This window comes from Cygnus olor, chromosome 2 (assembly GCF_009769625.2).
Source record: "Cygnus olor isolate bCygOlo1 chromosome 2, bCygOlo1.pri.v2, whole genome shotgun sequence".
Taxonomy (NCBI): Eukaryota; Metazoa; Chordata; class Aves; order Anseriformes; family Anatidae; genus Cygnus; species Cygnus olor.
Genome location: NC_049170.1, coordinates 40317402 through 40337706, shown reverse-complemented (window position 1 = coordinate 40337706; position 20305 = coordinate 40317402). Strand labels below are relative to the sequence as shown.

Genomic DNA, 20305 nt, shown 5'->3' with positions numbered 1-20305 from the left:
GACCTATAAAAGCTGACTAAGCAAGCGTTGTGTCTGTAGACTTCCATTCATTACACAGAGCTGTACACCTCCACAGAAAATAAATTATGGACCACAAAATTGAAAATCATTGGCCTACAGCTTCCTGGATAATCTTAATATTTGAGAGACAGGACTGTCTCCCAAGACACATGTAGAAATTCATATAAATACAACGAGAAAAGTGTTCTTTCCATAACTGAGTAATCTAAACTACTTCTTGGGCTTCCCTGTGGGTTTCCTATCCAAATACCAACTCAGCCTTTTCATGATTACCCTGTGAGAGCTGTGTTCACAACCTGCAGTGGTAAGGCTGCAGAACACGGTAAAAAGGAGTGTAGAAAAACTGGGACTGCTCTATGACATTATTATTATTATTTTATACATTATTAAATTGCTGCAGTCTGAGCGAAGGTGCTCAGAAGGCTATGTTTTTCCTGTTCTTTTTAAGTTGTCAAAGGATTTGAGTCACAAACACTGGGAGGAACAAAGTATGCTGCGGAAAACTTACCACTAGACAGTCTTGCTGCACCTAGGACAGGCCACCCCTCAGGCAGATTTGTGTAATCTACACAACATGTAATTTCCATAGGTGTGAACACCTTGTAGGGCAGGATTCAGATGAAGATTTACACTGCTGGAGAGCAGTGAGGCTGCTTCTTCTAGGGACAGGTTCTGGAGCTGCTTTGTGTACTCAACATTTCTGGAGGACAGAGGAACCGTTTTAAACTCTGTTTAGCCTGAAGTTTAGAGTAACAGAGGGTGCTGACTAGTCCCAGATGGTCTCGGCTTTTTGTGGCTGTAGGCAGGACACTGGTTTCAGGAAGTATGTGTGGGCTCATGCAGGAATGCAGGATGTGAAAGGGCACAAAGTGCACCAGCCCCCCTGAGCTTGCAGGCCCGGCAAGGAGGGGATATGCCACAGGCCCTTAAGGGGGATTTGCAAGCCCTCCCTAGGAGGATGTTTGATTTTTGTGTCGTCCTTGGCATTAGCATAACCCAGGCCAGCGCTACTGTTTGTGGTGGGGTTGCTGTTTCACTGCTGCTGACTCTTCCCACTCTGCATCTCTGGCATTTACAACTGCAGCGGCAGCCCAGGCAGCACAGTCTGTGGGGCTCAGGAGCAAAAGAGCAGCTACTGGTGCTGCAGAGGAGGCTGAAGAGGACAGGACCACCAGCAAGGAGCTGCTGCTGCCTACTGATGAGTGGGTGCCTGAGAAGTGGGTTCCTCATCCCTGCTGCCAGCCCAGCGGGCAGGGAAACACGGCCTGCCTGCCCCAGCCATGCATTGGGGCAACCTGAGTGCTAGACACAGCCCAGCTGGACCAGAGCTGGCTTGCACAGCCTAAGTGGTGGTTTGAAGCTATAATTAAGGCCAAGTAAGGATAGTAAGCATCTGAAGCCATAGGGTGGAATCAACACTTTGCATGAGCCATTTCAATAACTGGTCAAATTTGACTTTTGCTTTCGGCCAAGCTTTTAGAAGGTGCTTGTTAGATCAAGCCAGCTAAAATGATCTCGTATTATCCTTAAAATCCACATCCAAATAGGTCCTTAGTGAAGTTTAAGGTTAGGAAAGACTTTTTTAACTGTGAAGAAATAGAGCTGCTCCAGTTCCTACTTCAAAGAAACGGTTTGAAGTCAGAAAAGAAGTAAATTTTGTGCCCCCTAAAGAAAAAATTGTCACGTTCCACATTTTATCTGAGGATGGCTATCTGGGACAGGCACATCTGACCTAAAGGTGTGTGGGAAGAGGGGATTTGCAAACATATATGAGTCACATTCATTAACTGTTTTCATTCTGCTAACTAAGAAAGAAACTGAAGCTAACCTACCTGTGGCTATTTCTGCCCCACTCCAACTGCTGTGCTTGCACACTTGGAATTTTAACAAGTGACAGGATTCAGAAGGATTGGCTGTATAAGTTTGAGCAGGTGCTAGAAAAAAAGTGGGCCAACAACGTATTTTGCTTCATGTCTGCATTGATATGCAAATAAACCACAGCTAGTAATTAAATGCATGTGTTGTTTCACACTGAGCCAGGTAAATCCAGTTTGGAAAAAGTCTGATGGTTTTGATTGCTTATAGGAATAAAGTAGCTGCTTTGTACTCTCATTTTCACACTGGTAATTAGCATAAAAATTCCAGCTCTTTTCTGTTTTGGAATATGGTTGAATTCTGCTATTTATTTATTTATTTTTTTAACAAAATTTAAAGTTTCTGTGCTTCTGAGTGGTGACTTTTTATTCTGTTCTTTGCATAGGATAGCTGTCCAAGGCCTTCTGTTTTTATTGTCCATGCTGAATTTGACTCAGGTTTAAATATATTTTGCATATTTCCTTATCCTGTAACTGCAATGGATTTCAGTGAGACTTACCGTCATCTGCTGCCATGCTCTACTGCATCTGACCAGTTACAATTGCAGGGTAAAATAGCAGTTTGTGGGATTTTTATGTGTGTCTACAGTTTTTATGTTGCAATTGTATAATACTCTAATTGTACCTCTGATATTTTAATGCTTACTCCCTTAAGTGGGTCTTGAAAAGATCCACTGAAGTCCTATTCCTTAGTAAATTACCTGGAACGGATAAGCAAGTAGAGCACACTTATGGTCCCTCTTTTGTTTTCCTGCTTATGCTAAATCCACTTCTTTTTTTTCTTGGCCAGCTGTCTGAGACATAATTATCCAGAATTGTGACTATCAGTATCCTTAGACTTAGGTGAAGCTTTTATGTGGAGATCAAATGCCTTATATTTCACAGAAAAGCTTAGACTAAAGTACAGAAGAGCTCACTGAGAAGCTTTGAGTTACCGTCTCTGTTCCCTTGCAGGTGGGGTGATGCTCTCCCAGCTGCAGAGGACCCTCCTGGGGCTGTACCTTTTCACCATTTTTCAAAAAATTTTCTTGTTGTTATGGTTACCAACCACCAACCACTCACTCTTACCACAGCCCTTGTCCCAATCACAGCTTTGAACAACCTTATCTTTGCTCCCGTGCCTGCTTCCACATGCGTTTTCCTTCATCTTTGATGGTTTACTACACTCCTTTTCCTCAACTTCCCAGTCTCTTCTGTTTCTAGTAGGACAAGTTCTGATCTTGTGCACACCACAATTTTCTCCTCCTCCTCCAGACCTCCCTGGGCACCTGTCCCTGATACTGCCATCATCCCTAGTGCAGTACCCACCACACTGTTCTCCCTCTTTCTCTTGTGGCCTAACACTTCCAAAACATTTGCAGCCTTCCACCCTCTCTTCACGTTTCCCACACTCCGGCTCTCTGGTCCCTTTCTTGTATGATACATGTATATGTATAGCTATACGTATATGTATATATATATAAATGGTTTTGATGTGGTAGTTGGTCTATTGGGGGATTCTGTGCTCCCTGTGGCCTATTTAGCTTACTCCCAGGTGGGATAAAATTAACGGAGACACAATACAGGGTGGGTCATGTAGCTAAATCAAGCCTGGGGCTGCAGGCTCAAATAATGGGGATTCAGCGTAGGAGGCCTCAGAATTAACTCATTTTGTGTGAAGGTTTAAAGGAGCAGGATGACTCTAGGAGCTGTTATATCCAAATGAATTCTTTACTGCTGGATAAAGGATCTAGTGATTTACGGTTGGAGTGTGAAGGACAATCCTATCAGCAGAAGCTCAACCAGAGAAGCTTATAAAACCTGCACTCAGTGTTGCTTGGCTTCAGCTGGAATATTTGTGTTTCTGTAAGTGATGTCTTCTCCTTGAAGTTTCTTCTCTTCTTTCACTTTAATTTGTTTTGTCCCTCAATTTAAAGGAATGTTGCATTGTAAAGTGGTAACTACTTGCCCTTACAAATGTGTCTATTTCTAAATGAATTACATTATTTAATTAGCAATTATTCTGTAAATAATTGAACTGAGTCACACATAAATTTCAAAGACTAAGGTGCTATTCTACTTAATGTTAATTAATATGACTAATCTAATAGATAAGAAAATATGAATAATGAAGTCAGTTTTTCTACCACATCACCCACGACACTTTTATGGCCTTGGTTATCTGGAGAAGTAAAACGACAAGGCCTTCTTCTCAGTCAAAAGAATCTCTGACTGTTTTTTCCCTGGATCCATATTTTAAGCTTTCCAGGACATGCGGATCCACAGTTGCATTGTGCTACTGAGAGCAATTAGTTTTGCTTAGCTTTCCTTTTATTTGAGAGAAACTAGACTATAATTCTGTGGTTTGTTAATGAACTTCTAAGTATTATTTCAATCACGCTTGTACAAGCAATGGTTTTATTTATTTCATTTATTTATTTACTTATTTAAGTGAGAAAGAAACGCTAGTTTCTGAAAGTTTTTGTTTCACATCAACTTCTAAAATTCTGCTTGCTTAAAAGGAATGCCAATGTTTAAAAGCTTGCTCATCATTGCTTTCTAGTAATCTTGGCATGTATACCAGGTATAAATCTCAAATGCTGATTAAATCTCAAAGAGAACGGGGATCCAGAATTAGTTGTTTGCAGGATGTCATACCTTATAAACACCAGGGGAGAAATAAATTAACACGTCTCAAGATGGATTGTGGTAAAGGTCTAGAATACATAAATAATTCTTTAATGATGTGACATCTACATTTCCTGTATCAAACTATATTAGCTGAATCATTAATGGAATATTAGGTGAACCAATACAGACAGCAACAAGCTGTTGCCCTGGTGAGGCAGGAACAATGTATACAGCAATGGGTCAGGCAAGAATAAAAAATGTAAAGGTCTGTTTGCTTTCCAGTAGCAGACCTTGAAAGCCCTGGAAAAGGGCCACCAAGCCTGCTTCAAAGGACAGCCTCTGTAACAGCACCCCAGACCTGGGAGAAAGCTTTGTTAACGGCTAATCTTGACAATTTTTACTACTCTGTCGCAGACTGTCTCTTCTCATACCTGGAAACTCGTGACTGAAAACAGACCTTGCTCTCTGTGAATGGGCAGTTCAGCATATTGCTTCTCCTGGGTACGGGGGTGAGGGTCCACCACCGTGCCTATGGTCTCCCTGCTTCACAAGGTAAGTACTAAGTACTCCTTAGGCAGAGCTTACAAGATTATCAGAGTTGACAAGGCTGATGTTTTGATGACTAAAAAAGAACAAAAACCACTCCCCAAAACAAGCCACTCCCTAGTACTAAACCCCATCTCATTGATATAGGTCATGGTGTATCAGGGAAGGCTCTCTCATGGTCTGGTACTCTCCCAGAGCCACTGAAGGCTGCTGACTCAAGTTTGATCTTCTGGCTATATTTGGAGTAGGCTGGCACTTAAAGGAGAGCTAGACCTTCATTGCCTAGTCTTTGAAATAAAGAGTCCATGAAACCAAAACAGTGGCATTAGAAAATCCTCTGTCAAAGCTCCCCAGGGCTACTTATATCTCTGCTCCAATATTTTATTTTAAACAGCTGTAAATCTCCTCAAAGGAGGCAATAGGTCATCGTGTCTTTTTAGGTTAGCCTGCAGACCAGATAAAGGGTTGTGTGCTGAGACATTTTACCTGAAAGAACAACATCAGCTCAGTCACTTCTTTAGGTGAGACTGCGAAAGAACAGCTAGACACTAAACATTCATTAACACACCTAAGTTGTTTATAGCCTCCATCCTTGCTCAGCAGGTTTCCAGTGTTTCAGGTCTGATATGAGTCCACAGATGGCCTGAAAATGGCCTCAGGCATGTCTAGGAAAAACTTTTCCAGACATATTTCTGGAATGAATACAACAAATATTTGTATCAGTCATCCCTGAAACCTCTGAACTCCACTGATTCTGGGCAGAAGTAGTGGAGCCCCCAGGTTCTTCTCTGAGTACTTTATGGAGCTCCTACTTATCCTTGATTATCTTCATCCATCCGGGCCAACAAATCCCTTCACTTTTCTTCACAGTCTGACAAGTTTGAAGAGTTTATAGAGTTCTAGTTTAGCATTATGAACACTGGTTGTGGCAGATAGCCTGGTTACTCTGCAAGAAAGGGGAGAGGGAGGGATTGAGAGATATAACCAGTAGGCAGAGCATAATGGCCACTCACAGAGCCTGCAACCACATTGAGAACCATCTGCTCACTTTTCTCCATAGTACCAAACACATGCAACAGGCGGGGAAGGGGAAGAGAGAGGAGCACCAGTTCGTACAGCAGGCTGTGCTTGCCTGGCATTAGGCCTGGCTCTGAGTTAGCTGGTAGCTGGGCAAGATTAGGTCACCTGCCAACATGTTATTAAGTCAACATGTTCTTGGCTTTTAATGTGAAAACTGAGGTTAGGTAAATAGATTAGTGAGGGAAAACTGTCTCTGAAAACTGAGTGCTTGATGGAAGAAGGTGTGGGTGCCCTGAAACAGTTTTCCACCAGTCCTGTTGGCCCTAGAGAAGTCCTGAATATGACCATGGTTGCACATTTTGCCCTTTTGCTGTGGGAGAGAAATACTGGAAGCTGCCACCTTGTCAAGTGAGGGGGTAGATGTGCTGCCTCTGTGGGGTTTACTGGCGGAGCTGGGTTTCCTGGCACAATGTTGGTCCGACCATGCCACAGGGCACACAGCGAGGAGCGAGGTTTTCCTGCTCGGCTGGCCCCACAGCTCTTTTGGCCCTCCCTGATGGTTTGGAGAGAGGGTGCTGAGGGGAGTAGGGGGGTGTCCCAAGCACCCCGAGCCATGGGCACAGCTGTATTGCCAAAAGTGAAGGTTGTCCAGACAAGCACTCGCTGCTGCGTGGAGTGGGCACATGCTGTGAAGTGAGGAAAACAGAGGTGAGGTTTCAAGTAAGAAGTGGGATTTTAATTCAGAACAAATGCAGAAGACCACAGTATGTGTGGTATGCTCAGTACAGCTTTGAGGCTTAGCTGTCTTGTTTTTAATTATATTCTAATATGATAGCATGCCACATTATTCATGTTCTTAATAATGGTTTGTATTGTTTAAGGAGATGCAAGCAGAGAGACCCTGGGGATATACAAAGCTCAGACTTTTAAAAGTAGTAAGATTCAGCTATTTCAAGTGTTTGTTTCTTTTAATGTGTTCTGTCTTCACCTGCAGCACACCCGGTACCCTATGGCCCAGGCCAAGAGGGATTTAAATAGGACCACAGGAATTATGAACAGGATTCTTAGCTCAAAATCAGGAATCCAGCTCTGACATGTTCAATGTAGGCTGCCACAAGAAGTTTTACACAATGTTTCTGGATCATCATTAAGCAAAAAACTTGTTTGAGTGTTACTCCCTTTGAATAAAAATGACTTACCCCTGGCAGGTTTGATACGACTACTTTACAAATCAACCAAGGGACTGACAGGCACATTTATGTGAGAAATATATATGGAGTTAGAACACAATACTCTTAGCGGCATTTGATGAGGAAATTTTTGTCTGCAAATTGACTTTAAAAAACAAAAACAAAAGCAAAAACACCCTTATTTAAATTCACTATCAATAATAATGAATTCTTGGAGGTGGTGGTGTTCTACCTCCAAGCTGCGTGCCCTGGTGAGCAGGGCCTGCGCTGTGGTGCTGCAGGATGGGGATAGCCTCGAGTACCATATACAGCAGCAGTATGGAAATTAATCCTAAAAAGGATTATATTGTGCCAGGATTTAAAAAAGAAGAGAAGAAGAGAAGGGATTGGAAGAAAATCAGGAAACAATTAAATGGGCTAAATGATTACAGAAGGAAATGTTCAAAAGGAGATGGAGAGGACCGGATGAAAAAAAAGAAAAAACAAAACAAAAACACATACTGGTGGGAGAGGACATCCAGTAAACCGGAAAAAGAAACAGAGGGGGTGAAGGGAGAAAGCTATTAGTGTGTATATCCAGTGGTAGCACATAACACATTTTCATACCTCATTGCTCTATCTGACCTCTTTTCAATGTCTGCATGCAAAAGCCTTGCCCTGTTAAGATATGCACAATCCAGGATCAATATTGCACTCACAGCTACAGCCAAATCCTGTTTGCCATACTTTCCTGAATACTGCCATTGTTTAAGTAGAATTTGGCTGCAATATGTTATTTATTTTTATGGGTCGCTGATTCCCCTTGGATGAGGAGACAGAACATCAAGGAAAGAGGAGTGGGAGAATCTCTGTGGGAATTAGCAAATAATCAACTGCTTGAGCTCCTGTATAGTAAGGCTTGGTTTTCAGATACATGCAGACATGGAATTACAGTTTAAGGTGTAATGATTCCAAGTGTAGCTGTTTCTTCACAGGACTGCTTCACATCTGCTTTACAATGGCAGATGCAGATTGGGAAAACAGTGAGTATAATGTAGATCTAATTTTCAAAAATAAGGATTTTTTCTCAGATTGCGATTTATCATAGCTCCAGGAGCTAGTTTCCTGAAAATCACAAGAATTCACCCTACTCAAAGTACAGATCCAAGTACAATGATTATTTCATTTACATGAAACAGTTTAAAAACAATAAAATAACTTACCCCCAAACTTAGATCTAGTAGAAGTACAATATTTCTTCCCAACTCTGGATGTTAGTTTGGGTATCCGGAAAGTGGTCTCACAGAATAGTACTGCCAGATGATACCAATTATCTGTTCTTATTTCCCCATTTAATTTCAACATTGAAGGACCTGATTGTACCCATAAAGAATTTATATCTAAGATGACTTAATTTTGTAATGTAGACTTGCATCTACTTTTTTTTTTTTTAAAATGCATATGAAGATGAGCCTGTGTTTTAAAGTTTTGCATGAAATAGTATGCAAGTTATTTCATCTACTAGTAATGGAAAGTATTAGAATGCCATGATAGTCACATGTGAAACTTCAGCGGTGTGTATTGGTATGGTGCTTACACAGGACTTCAGAATTCTTTTTAGCCCCTTGCAATGTGTTTTGGAAGAGTGGAAGAGCATATATATTCCAGTAAGCCCAGCATGAACTCAGAGAAGAAAGAAACTGGGGATGAATCACAGTTTATGTTATAAATATATGACTGTTAATGACACAACTGACAAATTTCAGATCTCTGTCTTATGCTGAATGAAGAGTGAGCGTTGCTGAGTAGACCACTTTTGTGTCTGCTTAGTCCACGTAAAGAAGAGTTGCAATATGACCATGGTCTTGGCTTGAGACAGGCGGGTTCTCCAGTATAGTGAAAATTGATCCATTTTGCCAGACGGGAGGATCTAATTCTCTGGCATCATCTTTTGGAATCAGATCCAGCTTATTCCGCAGATAATGTGTATTTATTTCCTCTTTGGCTTTTAAGAAAATAGGACTGGTTCTTTGGCATGTGATGGAGACAACACTGCATTCTGGAGGCCCTTGTGATTGAAAAGTGGTGTGAGGTGCTCAAAAAGAAATCCTGTTGTTGTTGTTGTTCTAATTTCAGCTAAGAAAGCCTCTGTAATTCTATTAAAGGAGTAGGAATTGCAGATTGAAAACATGTGCAGATTAAAGGGGAACTGAAGGGAAAAAACACCTTTGATTCACATACAATTATTATTGTTAAAATACCAGACATTTATATTATGTAATACATCTACAGTATTTTAGTAAATAGCATTTCATGTGGAGACCGGGAATGCCCTCCACATGATATATTTCCAGCCATAACTGAATGATTAATGAAATCAGAGTCTGGGTATTTAACTATGTATAAAAATCATAATGTGCCAGCCTGTGCCTTGGGATAATGGAGGCAGACTTGTCCTGACAGTGATCCAAAGGGGTTTAATTTCCCAGATATTTAATCCAGACCATTTTGTGCCTTAGTCTGCACACCATTACAGTTCAACACAACATTATATAGCAAAGACATTAACTTCTTAGAAGGTACATCATATGTGATATGTTTTTCATTCACGAGAGCCACAGGACAGAGCCAAAATGCCATGTTGTAGAGTTTGGCTGTCATGATCAATTTGTAAAACGAAATAAGTATCTACTTTATTTCTTGTAAATCAAAATCAGCAGTGAAACATATTTATTGCCATAGGGACCATATTTAAAATTCCAGAAGCTGCTCAGCTGATTAATTTGATCTGGGAAGTTTATAGATCTCTTGAATAGTAAATATCATCTTAGTAACAAAACATATAACTTTGATAGAGAAATAGGATATAAAAACCTCCAACAAATTAGGTTTCTGAGAGATTATCAAAGTCATATCAGATAGAAGCTGAATGAGATGAGGATCTTACACTGAAAATAACAGTACTATCTATAGCTCCTCAGTGTGACTGTCTACCTAGATAAGGACTCTAAATAGCACATAATTATAATGTATAAGTGTTTCTCTAAATTATTATTCTGTGTAGCATTTGAAAGTTAATGTATTCACGCACTTTTACAACACATTCCCGGATTCAGTGTAGGCCTTGGAAGCACGAGAAGACACTCCTAGTCTCTGTACAAATTGGATAGCATATTAAAAATAACTCATTTAATATGCTTCTAACAATATAAAAAAGCTGTTCTTTATTTTAAAATATGTTTTCTGATAAAGTAGCTCAATAATGTGTAATTTCATTCTAGTAAAGTTTTATGAGAATAGACATTTTCTGTTTTAAATTATATTATTCAAGATAGCTGGCTGAAGCCTCTAGTGGGAGCTGGGGGAGAGGGGGAAACAGGCTGCTGACTGTTACCAGCTCAGCAAAGCTATGGAGAAGGCTAACAGCAATATATCTAGGAAACATAGCCCCCCTCCAAAAGAGAAATGAGTTTACCAAATCGTCAACTCATGTCTCTATAGCTCATGATTTGCTTGCTGCTATTTCCCAATTTCCCATTAGGAAAGACATACATCCCAAATTTTTTGATTTGTGTGACTTTTTTTTTTTTTTTTAATGTCTTAATGAGATGTGAAAAAATGGAAATAGATCCCAACTTCCCCTCCTTAAAAAAAATACACCTCCTCCTCTGCCAAATATCTACCACAACTCATTCTTTTCCCCTTCATGACCTCAGTCATTTCCCACCGAGGTGAGAAGCTTGAGTCTAGGGCACATCTCCTTTCTCCACAAGCTTCGAAGGACTAGCACAAGCAGATTTATCTAAGTTTTTCCTTGAAAATAAAAGGAAAAAAAAATAAATAAAATCAAGGGATTTCACAGCCAATTCTCATTCCCCCTTTAGTGGTAACTGAGTTTGGTTTTATCCTCCCCTCATCTGCCTGAAGGTGGGATGAAGGCTGGAAGGCTGGGCTCCAATTTCACAACACCACTCAAGTGGCATTTCTTTGTGGCAAGAGTGTCACAGCCTGATCCCAATGAAATCAAAGTAATTCACGTCTGAGAACAGTAAGGCAAGGTAAGAAAATGACCATTATTTGTAGGTGAGTTTTTTGTAGATATGATAAAGGAGTGCCCTGTGTTACGAGTACTATGCTTCTTTGAGAACATGGCCTTCTGTGTAAACTGAAATTGTTTTGCTATTTTTTCACTGAAGTTAATTGAAGGTAAAAATAAACGATTATTCTGGCCTTTCCTGGCTTTATTAATATGTGAGTGTGTATGTGTGCATGCATATGCACTTTTTAAGCCAAGAGAAGACCTCAAGCTATCAGTGAGATTTATTTACAATTCATTCTGAGCCTTGCTCTTTCCCTTGCTCCAGCTGTACACCACTAGCAAATAAGGAAGTATTTTCAGCTGTCGTTCATGAAATAGTCAGGTGCTGCAGCCACCCACGGATGCTGCAGTTAGAGCTCTGTACGCTGGCTTGCTTTGGGCATAACAACACGTGGGCACAACAGGGGTGAATGGCTGTGGCGTATTTTTAAAAGAAGTAACAACACTCTCAAATTTTGCTTGGTATCATGGGATGACAGTACGACTAGCGTGTAAATGTTTTGGGTTTGTGTTCTGTATATCTGATCTTTACATTTCAGGTAGTTTACTGCTGGTAGGTGCAGGTGCCATTTTATGAAAGACGGTTTGATGCTGTATGTTACAAAGTTGACACAGAAGGGTTTACTGTTTCCCTCCCTGTAGTCTTGTTTCCCCTTAATCCAAAATAAATTATTTGGGATGCAAGTGTAAATTTGCTGTTTGCATACACAAGTGTGTGCATGCACTATCATATTATTATTTAAGCACAGGGCAGCCCACGCCAGGAAATGTGATAATTGCCGGGTGTGACACGTTAACCTCCTCGAGTGAGAAATGGCTGAGAACCAGTTCAGCTGCTGGCTAAAGTCAACTCGCAGCCCTGGTAGCTATAGATGCTATGTTACTGGCTGCAGAAGAAAAAATTCTGTTATAATTTCTAAGGTGTAGGATACAAAAGTTGGGTGAGCTGATTTGTTCTGTGCAATTATTTAAGAAATTTAGATAGTATTGCTGTTATTTTCTACTGGAATTGCTGGGTGGAGCTAGTGGCATGTAGTTAGCCCTCCTAGATTTTCCCTTTTACACAGAGCATATGCTTTATTGCTTCTGTGGGTTCCCAAACACTTGCAGTATTTTGTAAAGTGAAGATATGTTTATTGTCATGCTGATGATGGATAAATACTAAAACAACCATTTTCCCCCAAACTTTCAGGCAATAAGAGGATATTTTATTTAATAAGTATGAACAGAGTATTCTTAAAGCATCTAGATTCCTTTCCAGAACTTTGTTTCTTTGTGTATATTTTTAGGACTTTATGCACATACGGTAATGTTGGAAGGGATCTAGGTAAAGTGATAAATCTGGCGGTGTTCCATGTGGCTACGTGTCCCACAGTCCAGGACTGTTGGCTGAATTAATCTGTCATCCAAATGACTAAATATCTCTGTGTTACAAGAAATTCAACTAAGCAACTTCTGCCCTAAAAAGCAGAGCCATCCAGAAAGCTCTAATTTAGAGGTGGGGAAATTAGAATTAACCAGATGATGTTAGAGAAATTTATGAGTTACATGTTCTAGCACCTGAGTGTTCTAAACCAGCATGAAATAAAAGGTGTTGGGAAGGTTTTGAAATGTTTGAATTCTGACAGAACTGAGATTGAGATAAAAAATACTTTATTTTTATAAGGTTTACCTTCTCCGTTCCCTCACCTCTAATTGCTGCTTGATACTTTTTTTTTTTTAATTATTATTTTTATTTATTTTAAATTATAAGTTATGATAGTGTACTATATGACTTTGGGGAAATGCTGTGCTGTTTATCTCTCTCCCCTGTGAGGGAGGGCTCACAAACGGTGTAATTCCCTTTGCCCAGGTAGCAACTGAGCAATTAATAACAGCTATCATAGTGATTTTCATACAAGTTTTCAACACCTAGGAACAGGTATAAAACCAAAAGGCTGCTTTGCATACTTATGTTGATCAAGCAGCCACAGCCTACAATAAATTTCAGTGTCTATAATGTGGGTTGAACTAACAACTTAATGATGTCATCCCTTATTGTTGCCAAACTCTGAGCTACTGTGCCTCTGTTTCTGTGAATAAAATTTCTGTATGCCTGTATTTTGATGTGAATTATTTTTGTAAGTAGCCTTTTTCTTCACTAAGTTTCATTTTCTTCTTCTAACCAAACTAAAACATGGATCTGGTTTGTTTTGTTTAGGGTTCGTTATATTCCAGAATATTAATGAAAAAACTTCATCAGGCGTGGCAGAAAGATTTTTAAGTGTATAAAAATATTGCCTAAAACTAATTCTGAAGTACTTTTTCATTATTGTACTGCTACAGTTCTTTTTCCAGATATTTATATCATATGGCTGACTACCTATTATAGTTATCAAATCCTAAGTACTTATAATAAACAATGGGCTGAAAAAAATATTAACTGGAAATATACAACAAATCTGTGATTGAGAGGCATTAAAGGCAGTCAAGACAGACTAGTAAGCTATTTACTAAAATATAAGAAAATAATCCATGTAGATAGTATAATATGTAACTAAACCATCCTGCAATAATGAGTCCAATTAGCTCTTCATTTTCCTCAGTTCTGTTCCTGAATTCAGGCTACTTGAATTTCTGAAGACAAGTAAACAAGTTAGTTTATTTTTATTTTCTTTATTATGAGGTAAGAAAGGATCTGTTTTAGATAAATAAAATTACAGAAAATTGCGGACTTGAAACTTCATCTCTGTTGCAAAGTCTATGAAACTTAATCATGTCTTTTTTTTTAACGTCACTATACTCGCTAGTGCAGATTGCCTGTTAGTAATTAGAGAAATTTCTTTTTTACATATGTGAAATTGGCAATAGTCAAAACTGAGTTATGCTTCCTCCTCCTCTTTATTCTGCAAACCAAAGCACTACGCAGAATGAACGGTTTTTGAAGGCTGAGTTCCTGCTTTAGGACTGGCCATCCCCTTAAACGCCTACAGTCCATTTACCAAGTGAAATAACAGAGTAAAAATAAACTCATGACCCTGAAAGCATTGGTGGCTGCAGAAAGACTTTTAGCCCTTTAAATTACAGGTTGCAGAAACATTACACTGAATCATTTGATCCTTAAATTGCTTTCTAAATTCTGGATGCCTTGCATTCAACTCTAACTCTCAGCCACCAAAAAGATCTTGATGTAAAACATGGTGGCTGGCTACTTATAACTCAGTTTGGTAAGAAATAATAGAAAAGCTTGTCTTTGAGAGAGCAGGAAGAAAACCTGACAGCAAGAAAACATTTGAGAGTATCCATTCTTCTGTAATCACTAGTTTAGCTTTTTCTACTTTGTATGTTGCCTTGCTGAATATCTGTCTTTGTACAGTGTCAGATCTGGTATAGACATCTGTCTCTGGTGCACTTCATAAATATAATCCTAGTTTCCTCAAAAGAGAATTTCCTGGAGCCTCACTCACCCCATAATAGATACTGCACTTTGTAGTGCGTGAAATCTGGAGGTCACAGTAGCCAGCTGTGTCCTGAGTGGACCAGATCAGTGTTTTGGGTGAGGAAACCTCCTTTTGCGTATTCAGTCAGAAGCCTTAGAATAGCTTAAGAGCCAGGGATATGTCATGTAAATGAACTCAAGCAGCTCTACTACCTATTATGCTCATAGTTTCCTTCTATTCTGAGGGGCCTCATTGGGTATAGGAATTAGTACAGCCCTGGGGCTTCTCTATTTGATTAACCAGAGCCTGGATTTGTTAAACTTCCAGACATGCTGCAAAGTCCTTTTCCCTTCCAGGAAGCTTTTGAGTAAGGATTCAAAGGTGAAAGGGTTGGAGGTTAAAGTTCTGACCCTCCTCTCCCCCAAACCCCTTCCCTTCAAGAAGGGAACAAAACAAATCATTTAAGCATGTGCCTATCTAACTCAGCATTGCCAATGCTCATATGTTTTGTGTTGATCTTAAGGCTTTAGCTGTGGGAACTGAGATTCAAATGCTCAGCTTTAAATTAAAACCCAATTTTGTAGTTCTTGTGGTTCTAGACTACGGCTTGAAAATATCAGTCCAAGGAAAAATAATATCTTAAAGAAAATGCTGGCCTATTATTTTGGAATGTAGTGCTTAGCTCAAGATTTTTTGAATACCTGCATTTGGCAATATTGTTAACTGAAAGCATGGTATTACTTCCAGTAAAATAAATGGAACTTAACACATGCTTTATAAACCTTACTGAGTTGGGGTCTGATGATCACTTACGGACAGTTTAAAAAAGAAAATGTGACTTACTCCTTGCAGGAAAGCTGGCTAACTGGAAAAACTACCTGCATTTTTCTATTGTAAGTATAATCCTATAATCTGTATTCTACTATTGGGGTTCTGTGCCTATTTGGAGACTTTACTACACAGAAGATCAGATTTCTGATTGTCTTTATCACATTGCTGTGTGAGCGTCCTGTGGTGGTCACAGGGAATGTGTCACGTTTGTTGGCCAGGAACAACATTATATGCAAAAACATTACCCAACAACCTATTTAGCCAAAGAAACCCTTGGATAATGACTCAGACTTAAGCTGTGGTTTTTAATATTCCTCCCAGGATTTCTCACTCTGCTCTGCCTGTGAGGAGGAGGCAGGGAATTGAACAAGGTGGGGTAATGGATGAGCGGAGTACTTCGTACTTGGCAGGGTTTACGGTCTGGGGTTGTATTTTTCCTTTCTGCAGCGTACCCCCTAGGGAAGATGCCTGTATGCAGAGTGTTCAATTATCTAAGCTGTCAGGGACATGCATGTTGTCAAAATGCAGGCTTGCAGCAGATTTCTGGTGATCTTTACAGATGGCCCAGGTCTCCTCCTCAAACCTTCAGCTTATGTACTAGATTAATCATTTCATTTAGGGTGAATTGTGAGTGCATGGAAGAGAGAGGTGAGTTACATAGGAAAGAGACAAACTATTGTGAAGGTACATTTTGGGGGCTTTTTTTTTTCCTTGCTTTTTTGTCTGCCAGTAAAAGAAATACACTGCAGGAACAAAGCATATATGATTATCTCTTTCCAGAAAGTGCCAAGGACATCAAGGATCTAAATGTCATTATTCTGGGTTCAGGAAGAGAGAACTCAAGTTCTTCTAGATGAAGGAACAATAAGTGATTTAGATATGTGGGCTAGAGAAATTCCATAGGAAATCTTCTAAGAACAGGAAAGATGACCATGTGCTCAGCTTTAATTATTACTGTCAGTTTGTGACAAAGATGAACCAATGTATTCTCTAGATCACAGGCAGGCTCTGAGAAGATATGATTTGAATTAGATAGCTGTGACTTTGCTTGGCAGGAGTGTCTGGTTCACAGAAACTGGGTTAGTTACTTGGTGGTCTACACATTAGATACCACATTATCATAAACAAAAATGAGCAATACAAGTAATAGGACCACCTTTGGGGAGAAGAGTGGAGATTTGCTGTAGTCCTTACTTGTTTCCTTCCAGAAAGGAAGCCCCCACTATTCCCTGGAGGAAAAAGCTGAAAGAGATGGGCAGTGCAGAGAGCAATTTGTTCTAAGCTTTCAGGAAAATTGGTAACACTCAAACCACATCTGCAGTCAAAACTGTGAGGCTGGGGATGACCTCTGTCTGAGAACAGTTTGTATCCCAGAGACAGATTCTAAATCTGTCCGCTTTCAGGTAGCTAAAATACTGAACAGCAAACTTAATGGAAGAATTGTATATCCCTGTGTGCCAGCCCTCACTGTCCCCAGCCAGATATTAAATGAAACAACAAATTCCTACTGTAGGCCCTGACTTGGCAAAACAGGTTATGTTGCATTGTTTTCAATTACCTGCATACTAGAAGTTAATCTCTTGCTTAAGTGCTTTGTAGACTTGAGACTGTGGTTCTTTTTGAGACTTAGTTGCAACTTTCTTGAAATATTTTTCAAGCCATCCATCAATTATGCAGGTAAAAACCTTAGCTGCACAACCCACACATAACATCATGGAGAATCTCACTCAGCTTTTACAGGGGTGAACTCAATTGTCCTGATGAGCTTTCCCTCCTGACCCCGCGTTATAGCTCTGCTTGTGACATGCCTTTCTCAGTCTTTCTAGGATTAATGCAAAGCAAAGCCCAGGACAGAGGGTCCTGGCAGGATCTCACTGTCTTTTGACTTGTAAATGCCTCTTTTTTTTCAGTAGTGTGAAGGTATATAGTAGCTGCAGACATATTCATCATTCTCCATCTTCTACAATGATTATGGAGGTTGAAAATGTTTGGTTATGTTTGGAAACCATTTGACATTCTTTGCAGAAAGACCCCATAGAGAAGCAAAGTATCCATATTATTGCTTTATGAAGGATCTCTTTAAACTAATGATGCATTAATGAGTGGACTGGTATGTTGAATCTTTCTCATGTATAAAGGGTGCAAAGTAATTTCCCATAAATTGCAGCCCATTATTATAAATAGTTTGGCATCAGCTTCCCTAGAGGTGGAACTTTAAGCCAAATATACTGCAGCAGATGTGGTGACACATTATGTGGAAGCTGTTCCAGGCACTGTGCTGGATGAGTTGGTGTTGCAGGCTAACAGCACAACGGCACGTATTTAGAGCCATCCTACAGCAGCAATTCCGGTTTATACTGAAGGTCTAATAAATAGCTGTGTGTGTCTGAGCTGAGCAATGTGAGTTTTCCCCTCTCTCAGCATTTTCCAATGACTTTGTACCTGACTTAACCAATTACAGTCACTGTATATCAGATTTTAATGATCAAGAAGTCTCTCTGAGTTGCATTTTGTGTGGTAATTTTCATAAGAAATAGTTGTGTAAGTTGTTGCTGAGGTGCTCCTGAGAGGATGAATTTCCACTTCTAGACCTGGCTTTCAAGGTCTTTGCTAAACTGGAAGTGATACCAAGTATTGCCAAACAAGAACTGGTGTCCAAATTGACCCCCAAGATATATAATTATATTTAGGTCTCTAGGAGATTTCGAAGAGAGAGCTTCAGAAAAATTTGTCCCTTCAGACAAATTTTAGGAAGGCTGCACAAATTCTTGAAACACCAGGGTAAACGGACAGTCACTTTAATTGCAGAACCAGTTTGTGCTTACACAGTTTAAAGATGTTTGCTCCATTCTTCCAGTGGGCCAACAAACCTCCAGCCATTGTCCAGCACCCTGACAAATCCCTAAAAGTCAGTCTGCAGTGGTTTGCCTGGTTTCTACAAAATAGTTTCCCGTCCTTTCTAAGTTCTGTCTGGCTTTATCCCCAAGAGTGACTCTGGCTGGGCCTTGGTACCCTGCTTGTTCTCAGCGGGAATCCACGATGAAATTCTGAGTACCTTCAACCACCAAGGGCTGGGAATGGTGTCAGCCAGACCTGGTATTGGGCCTCATCTGCTACTGGCAGGCCTACAGGGACACCTACCTCAAAGTAACATCTTTTCTTCTCTTTTCCACAACCTGCAATGCATGTGTATGCATATGTGTTGGTGTGGTGTGGCAGAGGCCTGCAAGCAGCAGGCAAAGTGGAGAGAGACTGTGTGACTTGTGATGGTGAACAGAGACATTTTCTTTCGTTATATTTTCCTCTTTACAATAAAGGGTCCTGGATATTCATGGGATAGGACATCCTTCCTCTTTTTTTCTATGCAGGGAAGTAGCTATGTTTCTATTTTTCTCCAACAACCTCCTAAAACTTGTGTGTGTGTATGCATGTACTATTTTACAAATGGGATTTGGACAGACAGCAAGGATAACAATCAGGTTTATTTCTTATTCTCTAGTTTCTGAGAGTGTGTCGGTTGGCATCTGACTGAGAGCAGGTGTTTATTATTATTATTATTTTTCCTGAAGCCTGAAATTTAGTCTTACTCTTGCTCACTCCAGAACTGACTCTGTGATTCTTGTCTAGGAATTGCTTCATGTGTTTCTGCTTTTTATGTCCAACCCAGGCTTTATTTTTGGCAATGGTCATAAGTAAACCAGTCACATTTGAAAAGTCTAACGTTTCTTTTACAAGCATATTAGTCATATTCAATAGTACTTTATGGTAACAGATCCAACATCTAATTAATCTTACTTTGTGCTTATTTGCAACATTTAATGTTAACATTTGCAACATTTAATTTTGTGCTTGCAAAAACCCACCCTATTCTTGGTCTTTCATGGAGTCTTGTACTTTTGGGACTGAGTGTGCCTCTCAGGTACTTCCCTGTAACAGTCCCATAGGCCAGGCAAACTTTCATGTTTGGAGATAAGTAGAGAATTTGGTCCTAACTCACTCACTCATTATGGATTACTTTTATTAACTCTCTTCAGAAGAATCACCTCTTTAAATTTGATGTCTGACTAACATCTCAGGTCTTCTTTGGTGAAAGAAGCAATAGTGGAGATTATTTTTTTGCTCATCGATTTTACTTTGCGATATATTTTAATTAGTCCACTATACGCAACGTCATAAGCAACTCCTGGCTCTGCAGGAGCAGTTGATACACCACTTCCAGCTGGTGCCAGGACAGGCCACATGTCGGGGTCCTGAGGGTGCCCACAAGTGCTAATGGCCTTGGCCCCCTCCTCTGGGGCTTCCCCCATGCTTCCCAGACCTCCATGTCAGCACCAGGGCTGTCAGATCCTGCACCAGTGAGGCTGCAGTAGGGCCTGGCTCCAGCTCCTCATGGCCCTGCCAGGCCGTGGGCCTCATTGAGCCAGGCCCACGTCCTGTCCTGTCCTGTCCATGTCACCACAGAAGTGCCCCTGGCTCCTGGAGGGGGTGGTGGGACAGGCCCTGGCTGCTAATGCACCTGAAGTGCATATTTGGTATAATCACTTATTCTCCACCTCTTCCTGGGAGGGGGGGGGGGCTGGGTCCCTACTTGCCTCTGATTGTTGGTGTAGGCTTTATGGATTTCTCTTAAAAAATACTGTCTCCTTTAGCTGTATGTTCTTTCATATAGCAATAATAGTGGTAATTTAATCACCGATTAAATATATTGCACCACCA

At 40.2% G+C, this 20305-nt stretch overlaps 1 long non-coding RNA gene across 3 annotated transcripts in view; it reads left to right on the top strand.

Annotated features, from left to right (window-relative positions):
• The window catches only part of LOC121066143, a 43089-nt gene that overhangs the window by 204 nt on the left and 22580 nt on the right, over positions 1–20305 (top strand). For 2 of the 3 annotated variants that reach the window (XR_005817543.1, XR_005817542.1), the window contains exon 1: positions 12139–12280. The exons of the other annotated variant lie outside the window; for it this stretch is intronic. This is a non-coding gene — a long non-coding RNA (uncharacterized LOC121066143). Of the gene's footprint in view, positions 1–12138; positions 12281–20305 lie in introns of those variants that run through there. 3 annotated transcript variants of the gene reach the window in all.